Raw genomic sequence first — 23257 nt, 5'->3', positions numbered from 1 at the left:
TTTTTTCTTTTTTCTTTTTTTTTTTTTGGTTTTTGGGTCACACCCGGCGGTGCTCAGGGATTACTCCTGGCTGTCTGCTCAGAAATAGCTCCTGACAGGCACAGGGGACCATATGGGACACCAGGATTCGAACCAACCACCTTAGGTTCTGGATCGGCTGCCTGCAAGGCAAGCACCGCTGTACTATCTTTCCAGGCACCAGGTGTGATTTTTGAGCGAATAGCCAGGAATAACTCCTGAGTGTCACCGGCTGTGAACCAAAACCAAAAATAAATAATAAATAAAGTACAACAGGCCATCCAGTTTGTTTTTGTTTTTGGGGTCACACGCGGTGATGCTCAGGGGTTACTCCTGGCTATGCACTCAGAAATCGCTTCTGGCTTGGGGGGGGCATACAGAATGCCAGGGGATTGAACCAAAATCCATCCTAGGCTAGCGCCAGCAAGGCAGACAGCTTTAAAAAAAAGGCAGTTTTATCCTCTGGCATCTCTCTTTTTCGGGTATCCAACAAAAGCAGGGAAATTGGCCCTTGCTCACAAAGGCCTCTCTCTAGCTGGGTTTCTAAGGTGTGACAGGGAGAGAAATTCAACCGAGCCTCCCTAGCAGCTAGCTTCAGTCAGACTGCTTGGATTTAAGTCTTGGGTTTACTTGCAGCCCAGCAGTGTGACAAGGACACCAGCCAACCTCTCTGTGACTTCTCTTTTTTTGTTTTTGTTTTTGGGTCACACCTGGCAGCACTCAGGGGTTACTCCTGACTCTATGCTCAGAAATCGCTCCTTTGCTGGCTCAGGGGACCATATGGGATGCCAGGATTCAAACCTTCTGCATGCAAGCTTGCCTCCATGCTATCTCTCTGGCTCCTGTGCCTTCATTTCTTCATCTAGGAATATGAAATCATTAGATCCCACCTTGCAAGGCTGTTGTGCAGTGCTCATGCTCTGCCTCTTCAGCACCTGGTGTTTTTGTTTGGCTACACAACCCCACACAAGGACCAATAAATGTCCTTCCAGACAGTGGCTTCTGTAGCACTGTTACCTTGAGGCAAGAAGTGTCTGTCCAGCTGTTAAACTCCCTCTTCCTTCACCCTGAGCAGACTAGAAGATGAACAGAAGTCACACATCAGGCTGCAACTACATGAGTTAGCCCTAAGGTGACATAACATACGAAGCTCCATAAAAGAATAGAAAACTTGGTGGGGCCAGGGCAATAGAACAGGGTTAGGGCACTTGCCTTGCAGGTGGCAGGTAGTAGACCCATATTCAATTCCCAGCATCCCATAAAGTTCCCCAACTACTGCCAGGAGTGATCCGGGGGCAGAGCCAAGAGTAAGCTCTGAGCATAACTGGTATAGCACCCTTCAAAAAAAGAAAAGAAAACTTGAGGCCAGGGGCCGGCACAGTGGTGCAAGTGGTAGAGCATTTGCCTTGCACACGGCTGACCTAGGATGGACCGCAGTTCGATCCCCCAGAGTTTCATATGGCCCCTCAAGCCAGAGCGATTTCTGAGCACATAGCCAGGAGTAACCCCTGAGCTTCACCAGGTGTGGCCCAAAATCCAAAAAAAGAAACCTTGAGGCCAAAGTGATAGTATAGCAGAGAGGGTGTTTGTGCTGTATGCAGTAGACTCAAATTTGATTCCTGACACCTCTTAGGGTTCCCCCTGAGCCCAGCAGAAGCGATCTCAGAGTGCAAAGCCAGGATAAACCCTGAGAGAGAGCACCACTCAGTGTAGCTCCACCCCAAGAAAAAATGAAAGAATAGAAAACTCAACCCCAGGGGAAGAAGGGGCTAATGGATAAGCTGGCAGGATCTGGAAGATTGTGACCACTGCAGACTGGGAAGTTGCCCAGGACTTATAACCCTGATGGATGACCTTGACATTCTGCTGGTAAACTATTTTCTAATTGCTTAGCTGTTGTTATGTTTGCAAATCCTAGAAAGCAAGATCCTTAAGACCAGAAATTGTCTTTCTACTGTGACACGTACAAGCACACAAACACCCAGCAAATTTATATAAGAAAAGGACATGTGTTTTGTGTCAGAGAGATAGTCCAAGGGTTAAAGTGCTTGCATTACATGAAAATGATCCCAGTTCAATCCCCAGCATTGCATATGATTCCACAAGCATACCAACCAGAGGTCACCTTTGTGCACAGAGCCAGGAAAGAATTTTGCACACAACTGGGTATGACAAACCCCTCTCCACCAAAAAAAAAAAAATACCCACATATTAGAAAACTGTTTGTTTTGGGGCCACATCCAGCAGCACTCAGGAGTTACTCCTGGCTCTGCGCTCAGAAATCGCTCCTAGCAGGCTCAGAAGACCATATGGGAAGCCAGAAATCAAAACAGGGTCCATCCTGGGTCAGCTGTTTGCAAGGCAAATGCCCTGCCGCTGTACTATTATCCAGTCCCTAGAAGAATATTTTTACTGGTTTAGTTTAACTGGTTAAGTGAGAAACAGAATGTCCTTGACTATTTTAATCCTTGCTGCAAATGTAAATGTTGAGATACTATTCACCCACCCACCCCCATTTGATGATACTAGGAAGCAGGGTCTTTGGGAGGTGATTAGGACATAAATTCTCATAAATGATATTAGTGTCCTATGAAAACACACATATTACAGAAAGCTATCTGTATGTTCCTTCTGCCAAGTGAGACACTACTGGAAAACAGCCATTGAAGCTGGAGAAATAGTATAAGATATTAAGTGCTTGCTTTGCATGCAATAGACCCCCATTCAATCATCAGCACCACATATGGTCCCCTGAACATGGCCAGGGATCACTCCTGAGAACAAAGTTAGAAATAGTCCTTGAACATCTCTGGCTGTGTCCCAACACCTCCAAACTAACCCAATACATAACAGAGAAAGTGAGGGACAGAGGTCCCTCACAATGATCCTGTCAGACCTTGATCTTGTGCTTTCCGACATCCAGAACTATAAGAAACAAGTTTCTGTTGTTTGTATGTAGTTCACCTATCTAACGTATTTTGTTATAGCCCTCATGATGCCTGACATGTTATAACAAAAGAGCAAGTTGGAAGTTCTGAACTAGATGGGTAAAGGGAGACAGCGGGCATCCCAGCTCTCAGGTATGGGAGGCTGGTTATCTGATGGCTCAAGTATCTTCCCTTTACCCCCTTTAAGATGATGCTCAAAAATTAACCCAAGACAAAGGTGTTCCTCCATTTTCCTCTTTACTAAAGTCCACCTGGATAGGCATAGGCATAGGCACTTCTCTCTCTCTCTCTCTCTCTCTCTCTCTCTCTCTCTCTCTCTCTCTCTCTCTCTCTCTCTCTCTCTCTCTCTCCCTACTCCTCTGGTAAATAGGTTTAATAAAGACAGGGAAGTTTGGGGCTTGGTGTGCTCCAAGACGCCACTAGGGAGAAGTCACTGACCCCATGACTCTCCTCACTAGCTTGGTTTATTACTCCTTCGCCACTACCCTGTTTCTTCAGACCCATCTGCCTAGGAGTAGAGATATGGTACCTGGAGTGATTTTACAACTCATGGATTTTATTTACAATCCCCTACGCTCATCTTCCATAATCTTATTTCTCCAGCATCTAGAAAAAATGAGAAACATCCAGCCCATGTAAGACCCCCCAAATCATGACATGATGAGGAAGACATATGCTTGCTTTTGGAGGGGCATACCCATGGTGCTCAGGGGTTACTCCTGCCTTTGCACTCAGAAATCTCTCCTGGCAATGCTCAGGGGACCCTATGGGATGCCCTGGATCAAACCTGAGTCAGCTGCATGCAAGGGAAATGCCCTACCAGCCCTGCTATCACTCCAGCCCTTCTTTTTGTTTAATTAAAGAACCATAACTTACAAAGGTATTGATAGTTAAGTTTTAAACATACATATTTCAACACTTGTCCCACCAACCAGTGTCAACTCCATCCCATATTTTATCACCCCTCCACCTCCCACCCACATCCTTACACCCTCACCTGCCACCTTGGCAGGCAGATTACAAAATTTAGTTGGTGCAGCTTAGATTACATGTTTTCAGTGTTGCTGAGTCTGTGCTTTGGACGTATAGCTATAACACTTCTCCACATCACTAATATAACTAAAGCCTAACCCTTGTTCCTCTATTCCTTCCCTTTCTCAACTTCTTCCTTCCCACCTTCACTTCTTTCCTTCTCTGTTCTTCTCCCCAAGTTCTGGGATCAAGGTTTATCTAGATATATCCCCCTTTATTTCATTTATCATTCAGTTATTCTATATATCACAGATAAGTGCGATCCTACTGTGTTTATCTTTCTTCTTCTGCCTACCTTCACTCAACATATCTTCCAGTTCCAATCAGGTTACAGCAAATTGTATGATTTCATCATTTCTTGTAGCCGTATAGTATTCCATTGCAAATACATATGCTTCTTATGCCCATGGCCTGTCTACCCATATTGATGCCCATGGCCCATCTACTATAATGTTATAAATATCCCAATGACCCTTGGCAGAAAAAAATTTTCTCACTCCTATTCAAGAAAGTCAATATTGGGGCCAGAGCGATGGTGCAAGTGGTAAGGTGTCTGCCTTGCCCGCACTAGCCTAGGACAAACTGCAGTTCGATCCCTGGGCATCCCATATGGTCCCCTAAGCCAGGAGCAATTTCTGAGTGTATTGCCAGGAGTAATCCCTGAGCATCACTGAGTGTGGCCCAAAAACAAAACAAAACAAAACAAAACAAAAAACGGTCAATATTCTAAGTTCTAAGTCTGATCTGCCACATGGGAAGAAGAGGAGTTTTGGGAGTATCTATGTGAGTCCTAAAAAAAATACATACCTCAAACTCTCTTGGCCTATATGTGACTTCAAGGGAAGCTTTGTAGTCATCTTTTTCTTATTCTGATGTGTACATTAGATTCCCAGCCAGGACAGAGCCATCTGCTGCCTGAGACTTATTCTGGATTCTTTCTATGATTCTTCATATTCCTGGCTCTTTTACCTTCACAACGTCTAACAAAATAAACCACTCCCCTGGGACCAGATAGATGGTTCCTAGGGCCAGTGTCATGAACAAAGACCCTGGTTCCATCTCCAGCACTGCAGGCCCACTTGAACACCCCTGAGTACAGTCTTGGTAGCCACCAACACTGAAGAGGTGCCCCCAAAATTAACCGCTCCCTTAAAATCTCCTTCCAGGGGCTGAAACGGTATGTAGGGCATTTGCCTTGCATGTGTCCAACCAAACTTCAATCCCTGGCATCCTATATGGTCCCCCCCAAGCACTGCCAGGAATTGCTCCTGAGTGCAGAACAAGGAGTAGTAAGTAACCCCTGAGCACCATCAATATAATTTTAAAAAACCTCCTTACATAATTTCATCATGTTCACATTGTTATTTACATATTCATTTCTCATTTCTCTTCACCATACCTAGTCTTTTTTTTTTTTTTTTTTTTTGTAGTTTTTGGGTCACACCCGGCAGTGCTCAGGGGTTACTCCTGGCTTCATGCTCAGAAATTGCTCCTGGCAGGCACAGGGGACCATATGGGACGCTGGGATTCGAACCAATGACCTCCTGCATGAAAGGCAAACGCCTTACCTCCATGCTATCTCTCCAGCCCCACCATACCTAGTCTTAAAGTTCTATCAGAATAGTTTTCTGCTGATCACTAATTCTTTCACCAAGCCTGGTTGACAGTGTCTGCTTCATGAGTTACTCCCCTTCTCACTAACTTTTTCAGTCAATTCTAATATAAATGGTAATTCTTGCGTCTCCAAACGGAGAAACGGCCTTCTTTATTTTGAAAGCCTTTCTGCGTTCTGTTTAAGTTCTGTTTAATTGATATAGTATTGGTTTATAACACTATAAGATTCAAGCCATTTAAATAAATATCTGTATATATTGTCAAATAAATAAACATACCATCAGAACTCTAGTTTCCATTTATCACCACATAGTTGATCCCTTTTACCCAATGTACTCAGCACTTTGCACTCTTCCCTTCTCATAATCACTATCTTATTCAGGTCTGGTTTTGTTTTGTTTTGCTTGGGGGCTACTCATGGCACCACTCAGGGGTTGATTACTCCTGACTCTGCACTCAGTAATTGCTCCTGGCAGGCTGGGGAAACCATATGAAATGCCGAAAATCAAACCCAGGTCAGTCTCAGTCAGCAGCGTGCAGTGCAAATGCCCTACCTGCTGTGCTATTGCTCAGACCCCTCTATTTTTAACTTATACATGCATTTTTTATTTTATTTTATTTTTTGCTGTGGGGAGTGGGAGATGCTGTGGGGATATTCTCAGCTCATTTTTCAGGCAGCTCCCAAGGTACTTATCAGATCATACATGTAGCTACAATAACTGAAGTAGGGGTTCCCACAGGCAAAGTTTTTGCCTCAGTGCTTTGGACTATAGTCCTGGCCCACTCTACATGCTTTGAAAATGTTTCTATTGATCTGCCTTTAGCCAGCAGCTGGCTCTACCCCATCAGCATCCCAGGAAAGATATTACAACAAAAAAATGGAGTTTCTGTCATGAGCAAATATGTTACTTTTCAAACATAGATATCGAAGATTAATTTTACCTTCAAAAAAATGTAAGGCTCTGAGGCCAGAGAGATGTCTAAAGAGGTAAGTTCATGGTCTACATGCAGGAGGATTGGTATCTGATCCTCTGCACCTCATGGTACCCCAAACACTGCCAGAAGCAACATCCCACACCCCTGCCCAAGCACAGAGCTGGTTGTAGCCTCTGAGTAACTTTGGGTGTAGCCCCAAAAGTAAATAAGTAATTAAATGTTTTAAAATAAAGTCAAGGATACAGCAGCTTTTCTGTGATTCTAGAGTCTCCTGGCTGGGGGAGAGGACAAGTGATGGGGGGGTATTTCCCTTTATAGCATACTGACTCAGGTGTATTCACTTAAACTAAACACTGGTAAGGAGGGAAGAAGGCCTTGATTGACTTAGACCATTAGTTCATCTTCCTTAGCAAAGGGGGTGTTTTTTCCCCCTAGTTTTAGAGGAAAATCTATTTAAGGGTTATTTTTTTTTTTTTTTGGAGGTGGATCATATTCAGTGGGTTCAGAGACTATTCTCAGAAATGCTCAGAGTCATATCTCTGGTGTTCAGGAAATTGTATGGTTTTGGGTCTCAAACCTAGGACCCCTACATGCAAAGCATGCACCCCAGCCCCTTGAGGTCTCTTGCACCCATAACCTGTCCCAATCCAGTCAGGAAGATCTGGAAATCAAATCAATGTTTTAGCAGCATATAAAAAAAAGGTAGGATGTGGCTGATCTATCTATGAACTGTCTGATGAACTGCCAATGAATTGCTTCTCTGTTTAAGTTACCAGGTTGGTTTCTGTAGCAGATGCAGCAGAACTTTGGCAAATACGCCCTGTAGAGCTGCTGCCGCTGCTAAGGAGTGACAGGGACAGCTTTCACAGCCAGGAGGAACAATGTCAGCAAACATCCAGGCCACAGTGACCCAAGCAGCAGACATGAGAGTCACCCCAGGGTGGTGTTAGAGGAAGGGGTGGGGTGGCTGGCTTGTGTGTGACTTCTATATTTCCAGGGGTTGGGCAGAGGCTGTCTAATTCAAGTTACTCTCCTGTGGTTACATGAGAGTAACCTGGGGACAAGTAGGTGACTAGTAAATATTGAAGAGACTAAAGTAATTATGTCCTCTTTAAAGAAGTCTTCTTTTGGGCCAAAGAGATAGTACAAAAGCGAAGGCAATTTCTTTGTATGTAGTCAACCTCGACATATGGTCACCATAGTTTTGTCCCTTGAGTAGCACTAGAAGTGACCCCTGAACCCAATCAAGAAATAGTCCCTGGGGCCGGAAAGATAGCATGGAGATAAGGCGTTTGCCTTGCATGCAGAAGGTCATTGGTTCGAATCCAAGGATCCCATATGGTCCCCCCGAGCCTGCCAGGAGTGATTTCTGAGTGTAGAGCCAGGAGTAACCCCCTGAGTGCTGCTGGGTGTGACCAAAAAAAAAGAAAAAAGAAAAAGAAAAAATATAGATCCTAAGGAATGGTCTTGCCAGATGTGACTCAAACAGCCCCAGAAAAAATAAATTCTCTCCTTCCTTGGTATCCAAGAGGCTAGAGTGGTAGTGCCATGATTATGACACTTGGCCTATGACACAGGCCAACCCAATTTGATCCCTAGTTCCCCGTATGGTCCCTCATGTTCTGCTAGGAGTTAGCCCTGAGTACAGAGCCAGGAAAGAGTTAACTCTCAGCACACAAATAAAAAGATTCACCTAGATTCTGGGGCCGGAGTGATAGCGAAGCGGTAGGCCGTGTGCCTTGCACTCGGCTGATCCTGGATGGAATTCGGTTTCATCCCCTGGCGTCCCATATGGTCCCCCGAGCCAGGAGCAATTTCTGAGCTCATAGCCAGGAGTAACCCCTGAGCTTCACCAGGTGTGCCATCCCCTCAAAAAAAAACAAAAACAAAAAACCAACAACTAGGCAACAGTCCTCTGAACCACATCCTTGGAATATTGAATGGTTAGAAGAGAAGCAAGTACAAGGGAGACTAAGAATATTCAGGGACAACAGACCTGGCAGAGGCCAGCGGGTTCCTCTCGTAGAAGTGCAGAAGGAATTGATTGCAACTAAGCCAGAGGCTTGGGGTCTTAAACTAGGGCAGAGTTGAATATATACCTAGAGAACAATTAGGAAGGCTAGCTATAACCAAGTTAGCATAACCAAGTGAATTTTTGTGTTCACTTTCCCAGTCAGGCAGGAAACCAGAAAATGGGTTTTGGAGCTACTTAGAGATTCTGAATTTTGCAGGTATTTGGCAGGAGGGAGGGGGTAGGTACCAGGGAGAAAAGATCAGAAAGGAAATAAAAAATAATGAAAAAAACCAAAAAGATAGCCCAATTGGTTGAGTGCATGCTTTCCATGAAGGAGACCTGAATTTGATCCCCAGCGCCTTGTGGTCCCCCAAGCCAGGAGGGACCTTGAAGCACAAATTTGGGGGTAGGCCCCAAGCATCATCAAGTGTGGTTGGAGAGATAGCATAGCTGTAGAGAATTTGCCTTGCAAGTGGCCAACCCAGAACCATGGAGGTTCAAATCCAGGCAGCCAATATAGTCCCCTGCCAGGAGCTCAGAGGCAGGAGTAACCCCTGAGTGCCCCCGAGTGTGGCATCAAAACAAAGAACAACAACCACCAATATAAACAATCTAAGTTATAATTCTGAATTGCCTCAGCCTACTGGTACCCACCTGCCTCACTACGTCCAGCTTGCACACACAGCTCAAGAAGGCACCTGTGTTTAGGAGGAAGCCCAGAGGCCCTTTTCTGAAGAAGAAGAAGAAGAAGAAGAAGAAGAAGAAGAAGAAGAAGAAGAAGAAGAAGAAGAAGAAGAAGAAGAAGAAGAAGAAGAAGAAGAAGAAGAAGAAGAAGAAATAAAGAGAGAAAAAGAAAAGAAAGAAAAAGAAGTGAACAGTGCCACTCAGAGAGACAATGCAGGCTCCGCAATAAAAAAAAAGTTCAGCCAGCTGCAAGCTTGCTTTTCATGAGCTCTGGTTGAGAAGTCCCTTTTGGGCGTTGGACACCTCCTCAGGCATGAATGGACAAACAGCCAAGGAGAGTAACCAGATCACTGAGGCAGGTGACTGGTGAGGTACAACTGGTAATAATAAAAAAACATGAGGGCCAGAGAGATAGCATGGAGGTAGGGCACTTGCCTTGCATGCAGAGGGATGGTGGTTCGAATCCAAGCATCCCATATGGTCCCCCGAGCCTGCCAGGAGCGATTTCTGAGCACAGAGCAAGGAGTAAACCCTGAGCACTGCCAGCTGTGACCCAAAAACCAAAAATTAAAAAATAAAAAACATGAAACAGAATCAATGCAGAGAGAATATTCCAAATTAATATTCTCAGAGAAATAAGAACTGTAACCAGAAAACAAGAACATAAAATAATAAATAAATAAATAAAATAATGATCTTCCCTTCCTTCCCCTCCTTTTTAATTTTTATTTTATTTTGGTTTTGGGGTCACACCCCAGTGATGCCTAGGGATTACTCCTGGGTCTGCACCTCAGAAATCACCTCCTGGCTCAGGGAATCCATACTCAGACTCCAGGGGATTGAACTGATATCTGTCCTGGGTCAGCTGCGTGCAAGGCAAACGCCCTATCTCTGCGCCATCACTCTAGCCCCACTCCCCTTTTTTTAAAGGAGGGCTCCCAAGCAGTTCTCAGAAGCCCCAAGGCCCTGTAGGTGGTTCTCACCTGGGCCATATGCCCTTTCCAATCTTCCCTCTCATTTTCTCATTGCTGTTGTTATAACCATGAGGCGAGCAGGGGTCAAACTCATGCTTGGTCGTGTTGCTCATATAAATCCAATTCCAAAGGTCAGATGTATAGTTTCATACTGAGACCCCAAATTGCAGAGATCAGGGAGGTGCTTGGAAACATGTGACTAATTCTAGGGATTAAATTTAGAGCCTCCAGCTTGCAAGGAAGGAGCTCTTTACCACTGATCTATCCCAAAGGTCCCCAAATGTGACACCATTAAAAAATAAATAAAGAGGACCAGAAGGATAATACAGTGAGTAGGAAGCTTGCCTTGCATGCATGCAAGCCCCTGATGAACCTAGCTTCAATTCCTGGCATCCCATATGGTCTCCAGAGCCTGCCAGGAGTTATTCCTGAGTGCAAATTCAAGAGCAACCCCCCTGAGCACCACAGGATATGGCCTACCCTAAACAATATCATCATTAGATGCAGCATAAGGGGCCGGGCGGTGGCCGTAGAGGTAAGGTAGCCTGCCTTGCCTGTGCTAGCCTAGGACAGACCGCGGGTTCGATCCCCCCGGCGTTCCCCATAAAAAAAAAAAAAAAAAAAAAAAAGAAGCAGCATAAAATTAAAAGAAAAGAAAAGGCAGGCCATGGCCTCAAGTGGTAGAGCTCAATCCTTGCATGTATAGGCCCTATAGTTATTTGTATCCCTAGCACCACAACATGCCTCCATTTACCAGTGTATGGCCCCAGCACTATGACTATGATGCCTACGCCTATAATATATATATAATAAAAAGAAAAAAAGAAAGACTAGGGAGATGCTCAAAGGACTAGAGCACACGCTTTGTGTACAAAAGCCAAAAGCCCCAGGTTCAGTCCTAGTACCGTACAAACCCCAAGGAACCAAGTCAGGAGTACCCCTCATGTGCCACTGGGGGTAACCTCAAAACAGTGAATAAGTGGAAATTTAAGAAAGTTTGAGAAGAAGCGAAGGAAGGAGGAAGGAAGGAAGGAAGGAAGGAAGGAAGGAAAGGAAGGAAGGAAGGAAGGAAGGAAGGAAGGAAGGAAGGAAGGAAGGAAGGAAAGGAAGGAAGGAAGGAAGGAAGGAAGGAAGGAAGGAAGGAAGGAAGAGGAAAAAGTGAAACAGATGCTACTCCCAACACCACATATAGTCCACTGCACACTTCTTTGTTTGCATTCTCACCCCAGGTAAAAGGCACTATTAGGGACTAAGAAAATAGGGGATTGGAGCCCAAACCTGGAATGCCTGAGACCCTGAGTTCAATCCTGACAACATATGGCTCTCCTCTGCAAGTGCTGATGACTCCCAGCACCATAGTATCACCAGGCCTGCACATCAAAATAATGGGTCCATGACAAGTATTGTTGGGTAGTGTCTCCGTCATCCCTAAGCAACACTGAAGAGGAACCCTACCAAAAAAACAACAACAAACAAACAAAAAAAAACACTGTTAGGATCCAGAAAGACTCTGAGTTTGAACCTAGCACCATGGGTCCCGTCCCCTGCCAAAACAACACGGTTGTGTCATTGATGTTCCCCCACTTGCTGCTGGCCTTGTAGACTGAGTTTAGCCTAGAAGGGCATCTATAAGAAAAGAAATGTCAAACAGTGGGGCCAGAACGATAGCACAGGGGTAGAGCGTTTGCCTTGCATGTGCCAAACCCAGACAGACTCTGGTTCAATTCCCAGCATCCCATATCGTTCCCGAAAACTGCCAGGCTCGATTTCTGAGCACAGAGACAGAATAACCCCTGATAGCCTCTGGGAGTGACCCCAAAACAAAACAAAACAAAACAAAAATAAAAGGAGGGTCAAAGAGATAGCATGGAGGTAAGGCGTTTGTCTTGCATGCAGAAGGACGGTGGTTCAAATCCCAGCATCCCATATGGTCCCCTGAGCCTGTCAGGTGCAATTTCTGAGCATAGAGCCAGGAGTAACCTCTGAGCACTGCTGGGTGTGACCCAAAAAAAAAGGAAAGAAAGAAAAGAAATGTCAAAATTAAATTAGACATTATGTAAATAAATTGTTAGATTAAAAAACTTAGAAGAATGAAATACATAAATCGACTCATCTACCAGTACATTGTGATATTTCAATATATCAGAGATTTAAAAAATCCTAAAAGGAGGGGGTGTTAAGGGGTAAATTCAATTCTCAGGAATCAAAATAAAAGGAGATATTTTCCATTATAAAATTAGACAAAGAGGGGCTGAAGCAATAGTCACAGTGAGAAGGATACTTGCCTTGCAAACAGTTGACCTGGCCCAGGTTCAATCCCCAGCATTTCAGTGAACTCTTGAACCTGTCAGGCATGCATTCCTGAGTACAGTATGAATCAGGAGGGACACCTGAAGTACAACCTGGTGTAACCCCCCCCACCAAATAAACATACATAATTAGACAAAGATGCAATACCTCCAGAATTCTGAAGGAGGGGCTGGAGTGATATCACAGCAGCAAGCCATTTGCCTTGGAAGCGGCTGACCCAAGACAGAATTGAGTTCGGTTCCCTACCCTTCCAAAACAATTTATCAAGAAAAAGGGTGGGAGCAAAGAGATAGTACAGGAACCTTGGCATATGGTCAACTTGGGTTAAATACCCAGCATCCCATATGATTCCCCAATTCAATCGGGAGTGATATTTTTGAGTGCAGAATCAGGAGTGAACCCCTAAATCCTGCTGGACTTGGCATGCATGCTGCACAACCAAAGATAAATAAATCCATAAAAGAATGACAGGGTCCAGGGCCGGAGAGATAGCATGGAGGTAAGGCGCTTACCTTTTCATGCAGAAGGTCATCGGTTCGAATCCGGCGTCCCCATATGGTCCCCTGTGCCTGCTAGGAGCAATTTTCTGAGCACCGGAGCCAGAAAAAACCCCTGAGCATTGCCGGGTGTGACCCAAAATAACGACCCAAAAAAAAAAAAAAAAAAAGAATGACAGGGTCCTAAGCAGTGGGCGCAAGCGGTATAGGGCGTTTGCCTTGCACAATCTAACCTAGAATGGACTGCGATTCAATCCCCCAGGCGTCCCCATATGGTCCCCCAAGCCAGGAGCAATTTCTGAGCACATAGCCGGGGGTAATCCCTGAGTATCACCGGATGTGGCCCAAAAAGGAAAAAAAAAAAAAAGAATGACGTGGGGAGCCAGGATTTGTGTCAAAAAGCTAGAATGCAAGCTTTGTATGCAGGAGCCTTGGGTTACATCACCAGTATTTCCTGGCTCCCTGAACACTGTTTCAGAAGCACACTCCAGCACCACCTGGTGTAGCCTCCAAACAAAATATGCACCAAAGAAAAAATGGGAGTGAGATAAACTCACTTTAGGTGTGTAAATCACTACATGGTTACAAGTCCTAGCTCTCTTCCTCAAGGAACTATTGGAGGATGTGCTTCATCCAGAGTGTAAGTGACAACAAAAAGAGGGAGGACACTATTTTGAAAGAGGAAAGGGAGAGAAGGAATTCCTCGCCACCTGCAACGGTAGTCAAAGCTACAGGCCTTAAGGGCAACTCAGCCGGATAAGGACTAAACTATGCACTACCCCCAGGACAAATGTCTACAATAAATAAAACATAGAGCTGATAAGATTACAAGACAGGTTTGGACACGCAAAACTGTACGGAGACAGTGTTTTACAGCATTGCTGGTGTTAAAATGGAGTCAGAGATTCAAAGAAAACCAAACAAATAAAAAAATTATGTAATTAATACCAGGAATAGCAATAACAAAAAGTTGTATAAGAAAGAAAGTGTTGGGGAGGGAATGATAGCACAGCAGTAGGGCGCTTGCCTTGTACGTGCTGACTAGGACTGACTGTGGTTCGATCCCCAGCGTCCCATATGGTCCCCCAACCCAGAAGCAATTCCTGATCGCATAGCCCGGTGTAACCCCTGAGCATCACTGGGTGTGTCCCAAAAACAGAAAGGAAGGAAGGAAGGAAGGAAGGAAGGAAGGAAGGAAGGAAGGAAGGAAGGAAGGAAGGAAGGAAGGAAGGAAGGGAAGGAAGGAGGAAGGAAGGAAGGAAGGAAGGAAGGAAGGAAGGAAGGAAGGAAGGGAAGGAAGGAAGGAAGGAAGGAAGAAGGAAGGAAGGAAAGGAAGGAAGGAAGGGAGGGAGGAGGGAGGAGGAAGGGAGGGAGGGAGGGAGGAAGGGAGGGAGGGAGGGAGGAAGGGAGGGAGGGAAAGAGAGAAAGAAAGAAAGAAAGAAAGAAAGAAAGAAAGAAAGAAAGAAAGAAAGAAAGAAAGAAAGAAAGAAAGAAAGAAAGAAAGAAAGAAAGAAAGAAAGAAAGAAAGAAAGAAAGAGAGAGAGAGAAAGAAAGAGAAAGAGAGAGAAAGAGAAAGAGAAAGATCTCAGAAGAAGGGCCCAGAGAGATAGCATAGCGGCATTTGCCTTGCAAGCAGCCGATCCAGGACCTAAGGTGGTTGGTTCGAATCCCGGTGTCCCATATGGTCCCCCGTGCCTGCCAGGAGCTATTTCTGAGCAGACAGCCAGAAGTAACCCCTGAGCAACGCCGGGTGTGGCCCAAAACCAAAAAAACCAAAAAAAAAAAAAAAAAAATATCTCAGAAGAAACCGCTAAAAAAGAAAAAGATTGAAAATGGCAGAGTAGGACAGAGATTAGGAAAAAGGCCAAAGGGAGTTCTATTATTGTTTAAAAAAAAAAAAACCTTTAGAAGCATTTGTTAAGTTCTGTAAATGTATTATCTTGGCAAAATTAAATATTCATTCTATAAAGCAACCTTTAAAGATGTTCCATCCTGGAAGGTCATGTATGCTCAAAGGAGCAGGGGTTGGTTGTTCACCCCCACTTTCCTCTGGGATTATTGCTCAGCGTTGCTCTCTTCCTCTTACCAAGAAGTTTCCAGAACTTTTCTCTGGAACTTTGCACACATCAGAGCCTGCTGCCCCCATCCTTAACCTAACTGAAGACATATTTTCTCCAGCAAGTTGACCCACTTTCCAATGTGCCTCAACTTCCCATAATCTCACTCCAAGTCTTCACAGCACAGAGCACCCGGCCAGGGTTAATTCCAGTACAAGGTTTTCTAATGATTTTCACTAGGACATTTTAGTGCTGTGGGACCATCTTACCCAACTAATAAGGAAAGCAATGAAACCTTGGTTTTCCAGTGGAAAAGACAAGCTCTCAGAAGCAGAGGCCCAGGCTCACCAGAGACGTACAGCATCACCCTGGTCGCTTAGAGATAGAAGTCTAAACTAAGCGACTGGCTCTGTCCAGACACCCCCTTTCCAGTCCATTCTGCAAGCTGGGCTGAGTGTCCATTGTAGGGACTCAGGGTCTGACACTTCCCTTGGCAAAGGTGTGGGCCCTGCCCAAGGCTGCAGCAGGAAGGACCAAAGACAGTGTTTTCGGATTAATCCCTTCAGGAAGCCTGGGGAGAAGGGACCCCAATGTGTATACATCCCTGCAAACCTCAATTTAAGTCTCTAGCCAGGGTCAGGGGCGTCCCAGGCCCCACCCCCACCGTGCCATGTGACTGGGGGGGGGGGGCTTGCAGGGGTTGGCATGCGGCGACCTAAGCTGTGCCCCCCCAGACACAGGCGGAGCTTTGATGATGGGGGAGGGAAGAGGGTCTGCATCCGAGCCCAATGCACTGGAGGTTTGGGGGTGGGGCTCTGGAGGGGTCCCCGCTTTCCTTTCTCCACCGTGCAGGCCGCAAAGAATGTATGGGGGAAGGGGAGCAAGGGGAGGAGATTTTTGCTTCGTCCGTCCGGGGAGAACCTGCAAATGCGGGGGCCGAGAAACTCGATCTGCCCGGCTTGTTTTCCTATTTAGGAGAAAGGACCGAACCCCGCGATTGGTGGTTGTTGGGGGGCGCGGGTCACGTGGCACCCCAGGCCAGGTGGGGGAGGGGAGGCTGTGATCCCTGGGAACAGGGATTTGGAGAGGCCTTCATCCCCACCAAGCCCTGGTGACATTCGGACCCACTCTGGGGGTGGAAAGAACTGGGTGACCCAGCTGCGGGGGGACGGCCACCCCAAAGTCACTGTCACACCAAGCCCTGGCCGAAGGGTTTTGCTCAGGTCTAGCTTCTGACTCCAGGCCAGGTCAGCAGCTCCAGGCCTGGGACTCCCTTCTGGGTGATGGAGAAGCGACCTAGAGGCAGCTGGCATCCTGCACCCCATGCCCTGGAGGAAGATGCCCCACTGAATTGTCTCCCAGAGAGCCTGCCTGCTGTGGGCCCCACTCTGAGGCATTAGGGCCATGGAGAAAACAGTACCTGCTGGCATAGAAAGAACAAGATGTTGAGAGCACCGGAGCCTGAGCTGAGTGATAATGCAGCAGGCAGGACATTTGCCTAATGCTCAACTGACCCAGCTTATCACTGGCATTCCATATAGTCCCTCTTGCCTTCCGGAGTAATTCTTGAGCACCTCCCAGTGTGGCCCCAAAACAAGACAAAACAGGAGCAGTGGAGAACAGAAAGTTGTAGCCTGGGACATGGGAGGATTTGAGGAGAGAGGGTATTTAAATTTTATTTGAACGGATGGAGTCCAGGCAAAGAGAACTTCCTGAGCAAATGGAGGGCACAGGTGTCAAAGAACCGAGGTGCTTAGCTCCTCTGGACCAGAAGGTGTGGGTGAGTGTTGGGAGGCGATAAACCAATAGAAGCCTGAACAATATTTGCCCTACTAGTTGTCCAAGCTTCATCCTGAGAGTCTTAGGGAACTGCTGAGCCTCTCTAAGAAAGGATTTGGTTTGCATCCTTTAGAAGAGCTGGGGCATGGATTTGGGACATATTGATGAAAGAGTTGCTCAAAAACTTGATGTCAACCTCCTGAGAACAGCAGGAGGAATGGAGAGGAGGAGATATGGGGCCAGGAAGATGGCTCAGAGGGCCAGAAGATATGTCTCACAGGCTCAGGAGACCCAGTTTCAGGTCTAGAGTAAAAATATAGGTAAGGCACTTGCCTTGTATGCCAACAACCCAAGCTAGGTCCCAGACACACCATATGGTCCCCAGAGCCCACCATGAGTGATCCCTAAATTCAGAGCTGGAAATAAGCCCTTAACACTAGGGAATGTGCCCCCTACTCCCACCCCCCTGCAAAAAAAAAAAAAAGAAAATCCATTCCTCAGCGCTGGGGATTTGTGCACTGCACTGTAATTGCTATTCATAGCACTGCATAGCCCAACTGAGTATCAATGGAAGTGGCTCTCAGATCCCCAGGACTTCTGGGGAAGATCCCCCCCAAAAGGGAGAAGCTTAACAAATACTGGTAAGGGAAAGTGCCACTGATTGGAGGTGGGCATGAGGGAGAAGATGTGTCTTGAGTAAGCTTGGGCTTCTGACCTGAGGACCTGTGCAAATGATAATACAGAGGGAGAGGGAAGAAAGTTTCATGATGATGGGTTGAAGTGACAGAAATTGCTTGCCTTGCTTATGGCCCAGATTTCATCCCCAACATATGGTCTCATGTGTATTGCCAGGAGTGATCCTCAAACGCAAAGCCAGGAGTAAATCTGGAGCACCATTGAGAAGGATCCCAAACTAAAACCAAATAAAACAAAATAGTATTGATAATGATGATGAAAGTAGGCTTGAGTATACAGAGTTCTGGGGCCGGAGAGATAGCATGGAGGTATCCTTGCATTCAGAAGGATGGTGGTTTGAATCCCGGCATCCCATATGGTCCCCCGAGCCTGCCAGGAGTGATTTCTGAGTAGAGAGCCCCTGAGCACAGCCAGGTGTGACCCAAAAACCAAAATAAATAAATAAATAAATAAAATAGAGTATACAGAGTTCTAAACACTTAGCTTATTTCTTTTTTCTTTTCTTTTTGGTTTTTGGGTCACACCCAGCAGTGTTCAGTGGTCACTTCTGGCTCTGTGCTAAGAAATCCCTCTTGGCAGGTACGGGGGACCATATGGGATGTCATGATTCAAACCATTGTCTCTTCTGGATTGACTGCATGCAAGGCAAACGCCCTACCGCTGTTCCTTCTATCCGGCCCCATACTTTGCTTATTTCCACTTTTTTTTGGGGGGGGTTTGGGTCACACCTGGCAATGCTCAGGGGTTATCCTGGCTCTATGCTCAGAAATCGCCCCCGGCAGGCTAGGGGGACCATAAGGGATGCCAGGATTTGAACCAGCGACCTTCCTCATGCAAGGCAAACTCCTTACCGCTGTGCTGTTTCTTCGGCCCCTCACTTTGCTTATTTCATTTCATCCTTACAATAACTTATAAAGTAGGGGCTATTGTTAGCCATGATTTAATATGAAGACATATCAAAAGGGCTTGTAACAAGTAGGATTGGGAGGATGAATTCTGCAGATTGTATTATCATCCACAACCAGAAGTCCTAGTCAGGTTGCCAGTTTCTCTGCACAGAACCTAGACCTCCTCCCTCTGTCCCAATATCTGGCTCTGCTCTCTGCTGGTCAGGCCTCAACCTCAACCCACCCAATTTGGCCCCCTAACCTTACAGCCAGGAGGGCTCCACTCCAGAACCAGGGTGTGGAAATCCCACCTTCCCTACTACAATACAAAAACCAGAACTGTGCCTATGCAGACAGGACCAATCAGAGAAACCCAACAAAATTATGTATTCCATTTATGGGGGGGGGGGGAGTTTTTTTTAATGAAACATTCCAGTGACATCAGTGGGTCATGAAAGGTCTCTGTTGGCTCAAGCCTGTATTTGTTTACTGAGGGAGAGATGTGGGTTCTGGAGAGCACATATCTCCCCCAGAGGAAGTGGCTCCACATTCCACTTCCTTTCCAAACTTTGGCTTAGAACAGCCAGTCCAAGGAAGACAGTCCGGGAACACCATTTCTTTGAGCCCCACCCATTGTTGGCCACTGTTTTGGTCCTGGGGGAACCAATGAGAGAGCTGCTAGGTCCACATTGTTTTACTTTAATCTCTCAAAGGAATGGAGTTTATAGGTAATCAGAGAGACACCTGAGCTTTCTCTGGGGAGAGTTGTAAGCCTGGATTCAGTTATTGTCCTTAAACCTGAAAAATTATCACTGTCACTCATGGCCGAGGGCTTAGAGCAGGAAGTTATGTATAAGACTATTGTAGGTAGAAGTTCAACTGTCCTCTTAGCTCCCTTCTCCCTCATGGCTTTCTTTGTAAAGAAGAGATCCATCAGCAAATCAGTGTTCTGGTAAGCACAGGGCCGATCCAGGTTGGATTCCCAGCATCCATATGGTCCCCAGCATCCTTGAGCCTGCCAGGAGTGATTTCTGAGTGCAGAGCCAGGAGTAACCTGAATGCAGCCAGGTGTGACCCCAGAACAACAACAACAACAACAAAAAGTCCATGACCGGACTGTAATTTAGGGCTTCTAGACTCCAATGAAGCTGTAATTGCCTGTGTAGTCTCTAAAGACCCAAAAGTCTTTAGCAAGCTTTTTGGGATCTTTCTGCCTTGGGTTCTGTCTGCACCCTTGTGCCTCTGATCTTAGAATGTTAGAAGGGTTTCTCTGTCTATTTTGATATACTTGTCCTCAGAGCAAGAGGACTGCTTTAAAGGGTTCTTAACATAGAAGATGCCTAGAATACACAGAGATGAAAGCAACTTTCCAACCTGATATTGGGTCATGAAGTCTACTTAGAGGGTCATGCTTACACCTAAATAAAAGAGAAAATATAATAAATACAATAGAAACAGTGTCTGCACATATCAAGGATAATATTCTCTGATAACTTTATCAGTTTCCTCACAATATAAAAAATGTGTTTCTAGGACTGGAGTGATAGACTAGCAGTAGGGCATTTGCCTTCATGCGGCCAAATTGAGAGGGACCCAGGTTCCATCTTTGGCATCCCAGAAAGTCCCCCGAGCCTGCCAGGAGCAACTTCTGAATGCAGAACCAGGTAACTCAGTAACTCCTGAGCACCGCCAGATGTGGCCCCACCAAAAAAAAAAATGTTTTTATGGTTTTCTTTCTTTTTTTGTAGGGAGGGTACCCATTCATCAGGGCTCAGGGATTACTCCTGGTTGAACTCAGGGTTTCTTATACTATTCAGAGATCAAACCCAGCTCTACCATGTGCAAAGCAAGCATCCTATCTGCTATAATACCTCTACAGCTTTGAAAATGTATTTATTGGGGTCAGAGTAATAGTACAGCAGGTAGGACACTTGCCTTGCATGCAGCTGATCCAGATGTGATCACCAGCATCCTTGTGGTTTCCTAGGCTCTACCAGGAGTAATACCTGAGTTTAGAGTCAGGAGTAAGCCTGGAGTACCACTGGGTGTGACTCAAAATGAAAAGTTAAATATGTTTCTTGCTTTGGGTCAATAAACCCCCAGACAAAATAATACTGGTTAAGTCATAGAGACAGGATTCATAGAGCAAACACTACCTTCTCTGTTAGGCATAGATGGTATGACAAAAGATGACATGATGGTATGACAAGAGAACCAGTGATGAGTAATATAACCATTAGACTCAATCCATCGTCTGCCTGGAAAGCCAATAGGTAGGCAAGTTAGCGGTTGAATACATGCTGCTAAACACTTTCTGGAGTCTAGACAATGATAAGGGGTGATGAGAAGTGGTATATGGGAAAACTTCCCAAGGGTGGTGATGCAGAATTTTTAGCAAAATAGTTAATGAGACCAGAGAGATAGTACAGGAGGTAAGGCACTTGGCCTACATGTGGCTGACCCCAGTTTGAACCCCAATAGCACATGTCTCCTAGGAGTGACCCCCTAGCACTGCTGGGTGCGGCCTAAGCACATCCCAAAAGAGGAAAGAAAAAAATCATTAGTAGATTATCATAACTAGATTTTGGTCTTTCCTCTATCCTATATATCAGGCCAAAAATTAGACCAGAGATAATATTTTTTTTGTTTTTGTTTTTTTGTTTTTTGTTTTTGGGCCACACCCAGTAACGCTCAGGGGTTACTCCTGGCTATGAAACTCTGGCTATGCGCTCAGAAGTTGCTCCTGGCTTGGGGGACCATATGGGACACCGGGGGATCGAACCTCGGTCCGTCCAAGGCTAGCGCAGGCAAGGCAGGCACCTTACCTTTAGCGCCACTGCCCGGCCCCAGAGATAATATTGGAATTACAGCTCAAGGCTCATGTCTTGTGTGTGGCCAACCCAGTTTGATCCCAAACACCACATGGTCTCCCAAGAAAGTTTAAGGCCTCCTGAAGGCCTCTAAATCCAGCTGTGGTAGCTTGAGTACTCCCTAGCCCTCACAGAACCTGAGTACCACTGCTTCCCATTAAGCCACCAGCTGATTGACGACCTAAAAGCCCAAAAAGTAAATGGGCCAGATGGGGCCAGAGCAGTAGTATAGAGGGTAGTAGTCTGTCTTGCATGCAGCTGACCTGGGTTCGGTCCCCAGATTGGATTCCCATATGGTCCTCAAGCTTTCCAAGAGTAATTCCTAAGTACAGAAGCAGAAGTACTAAGCACTGCTGGATGTGCCCCACCCCCTAATAAAGAAAATGAAAAGGAAGAGAGCTGGAAAAAAATGTCATTTGCCTTGCATGCAGCTGATCAGGGTTTGATCCCTAGCACCCCATATGTTCCTGAGCCCTACAGAAGTGAAAGTCTGAATACTTTTTTATGTAAAAAAAAAAAACAAAAACAAAAACCCAAAAACCAGGAGCAAGAGCAGTGGCACAAGCATAAGGCATCTGTCCTGTGCACTCAAGCCTAGGATGAACTGCTTGGTCCCCCAATCCAGGCGTAATTGATTTCTTTTTTTTTTTTTTTTTTGGGGGGGGTGGTACACCTGGAAGCGCTTAGGGGTTACTGCTGGCTCTACACTCAGAAATTGCTCCTGACAGGCTCAGGGGAGCATATGGGACGCCGGGATTTGAACCACCATCCTTCTGCATGCAAGACAAATGCCCCAACTCCTTGCTATCTCTCCATCTCCAATCCAGGAGTGATTTCTGAGCACATAGCCAGGAGTAACCCCTGAGCTTCACTGGTTGTGGTCCAAAAACACAAAATACAAACAAAGAACAAACAAACAAAAAAAAAATACACAGGGTGTATTTCTTTGTAAAAAGAAAAAAGAAAAAATCTGGGGTTAAAGAGACAGCTTGAGGGGCCGGAGAAATAGCATGGAGGTAAGGCGTTTGCCTTGCATGCAAAAGAACGGTGGTTCGAATTCTGACATCCCATATAGTCCCCCATGCCTGCTAGGGGCGATTTCTGAGCACAGAGCCAGGAGTAACCCATGAGCGCTGCCAGGTGTGACCCAAAAACCAAAAACCAAAAAAAAAAAAAAAAAAAAAAGAAAAGAAAAAAGAAAAAAAAAAGAGACAACTTGAGTAGAGAAATATGTCTAGCATGCTTAAGGGCCCTGGAACTCAGGGTAGGGTGTACGACTTGGTAGCCAGTCAAATACCACTGATACTACTGCCAATTAGAGCAGCATTGGATCACCAAACCAAAGCACAAAACTGTCAGCTCTGCAAAGCAGGCCAAGCTGCATGGAGGAGGGAAGTAGCCCCACAGCCCCCACTTAATTAAAAAAGAAGGCAAGAAACTAAGGTAAATTCAAGCTTTATTTTTCTTTATGGTACAAGGGATTGAACCAAGACCTCACATATACAAAGCAACCTGCACTATTCCTTAGGGAACTATGGAGCGCTGGGAAGGAGCCCTGATCTCAAGCAAAGCCCAGTGAACTGTCTCTCCGATTCTTACGTTTTACTCTCAAAACCTAAAAGATGGGCCAAAGCGGTGGCGCAAGCGGTAAGGCATCTGCCTGGCTTGTGCTAGCCTAGGATGGAGCATATAGCCAGGAGTAACCCCTGAGCACCACCAGGTGTGGGTCCCCCCCAAAGAAAAACACCTAAAAGATAACTTCCAGTACTACTGTATTTATATGTTAGTGCTGAAGATTGAACCCAGAGCCTCACACATGCCTCACACAATAAATGTTTTACTGCCGAGCTTTATCCTGTTTCCTCATCTACAAAATAGGCACAGGATCAGAGCAATAGCACAGTCGGTAGGACATTTGCCTTGCACACTGCTGACCCGAGT

The sequence above is a fragment of the Suncus etruscus genome, chromosome 11 (genome assembly GCF_024139225.1).
Source record: "Suncus etruscus isolate mSunEtr1 chromosome 11, mSunEtr1.pri.cur, whole genome shotgun sequence".
In the NCBI taxonomy this organism is placed as follows: domain Eukaryota; kingdom Metazoa; phylum Chordata; class Mammalia; order Eulipotyphla; family Soricidae; genus Suncus; species Suncus etruscus.
This window is presented reverse-complemented; position numbering follows the sequence as displayed.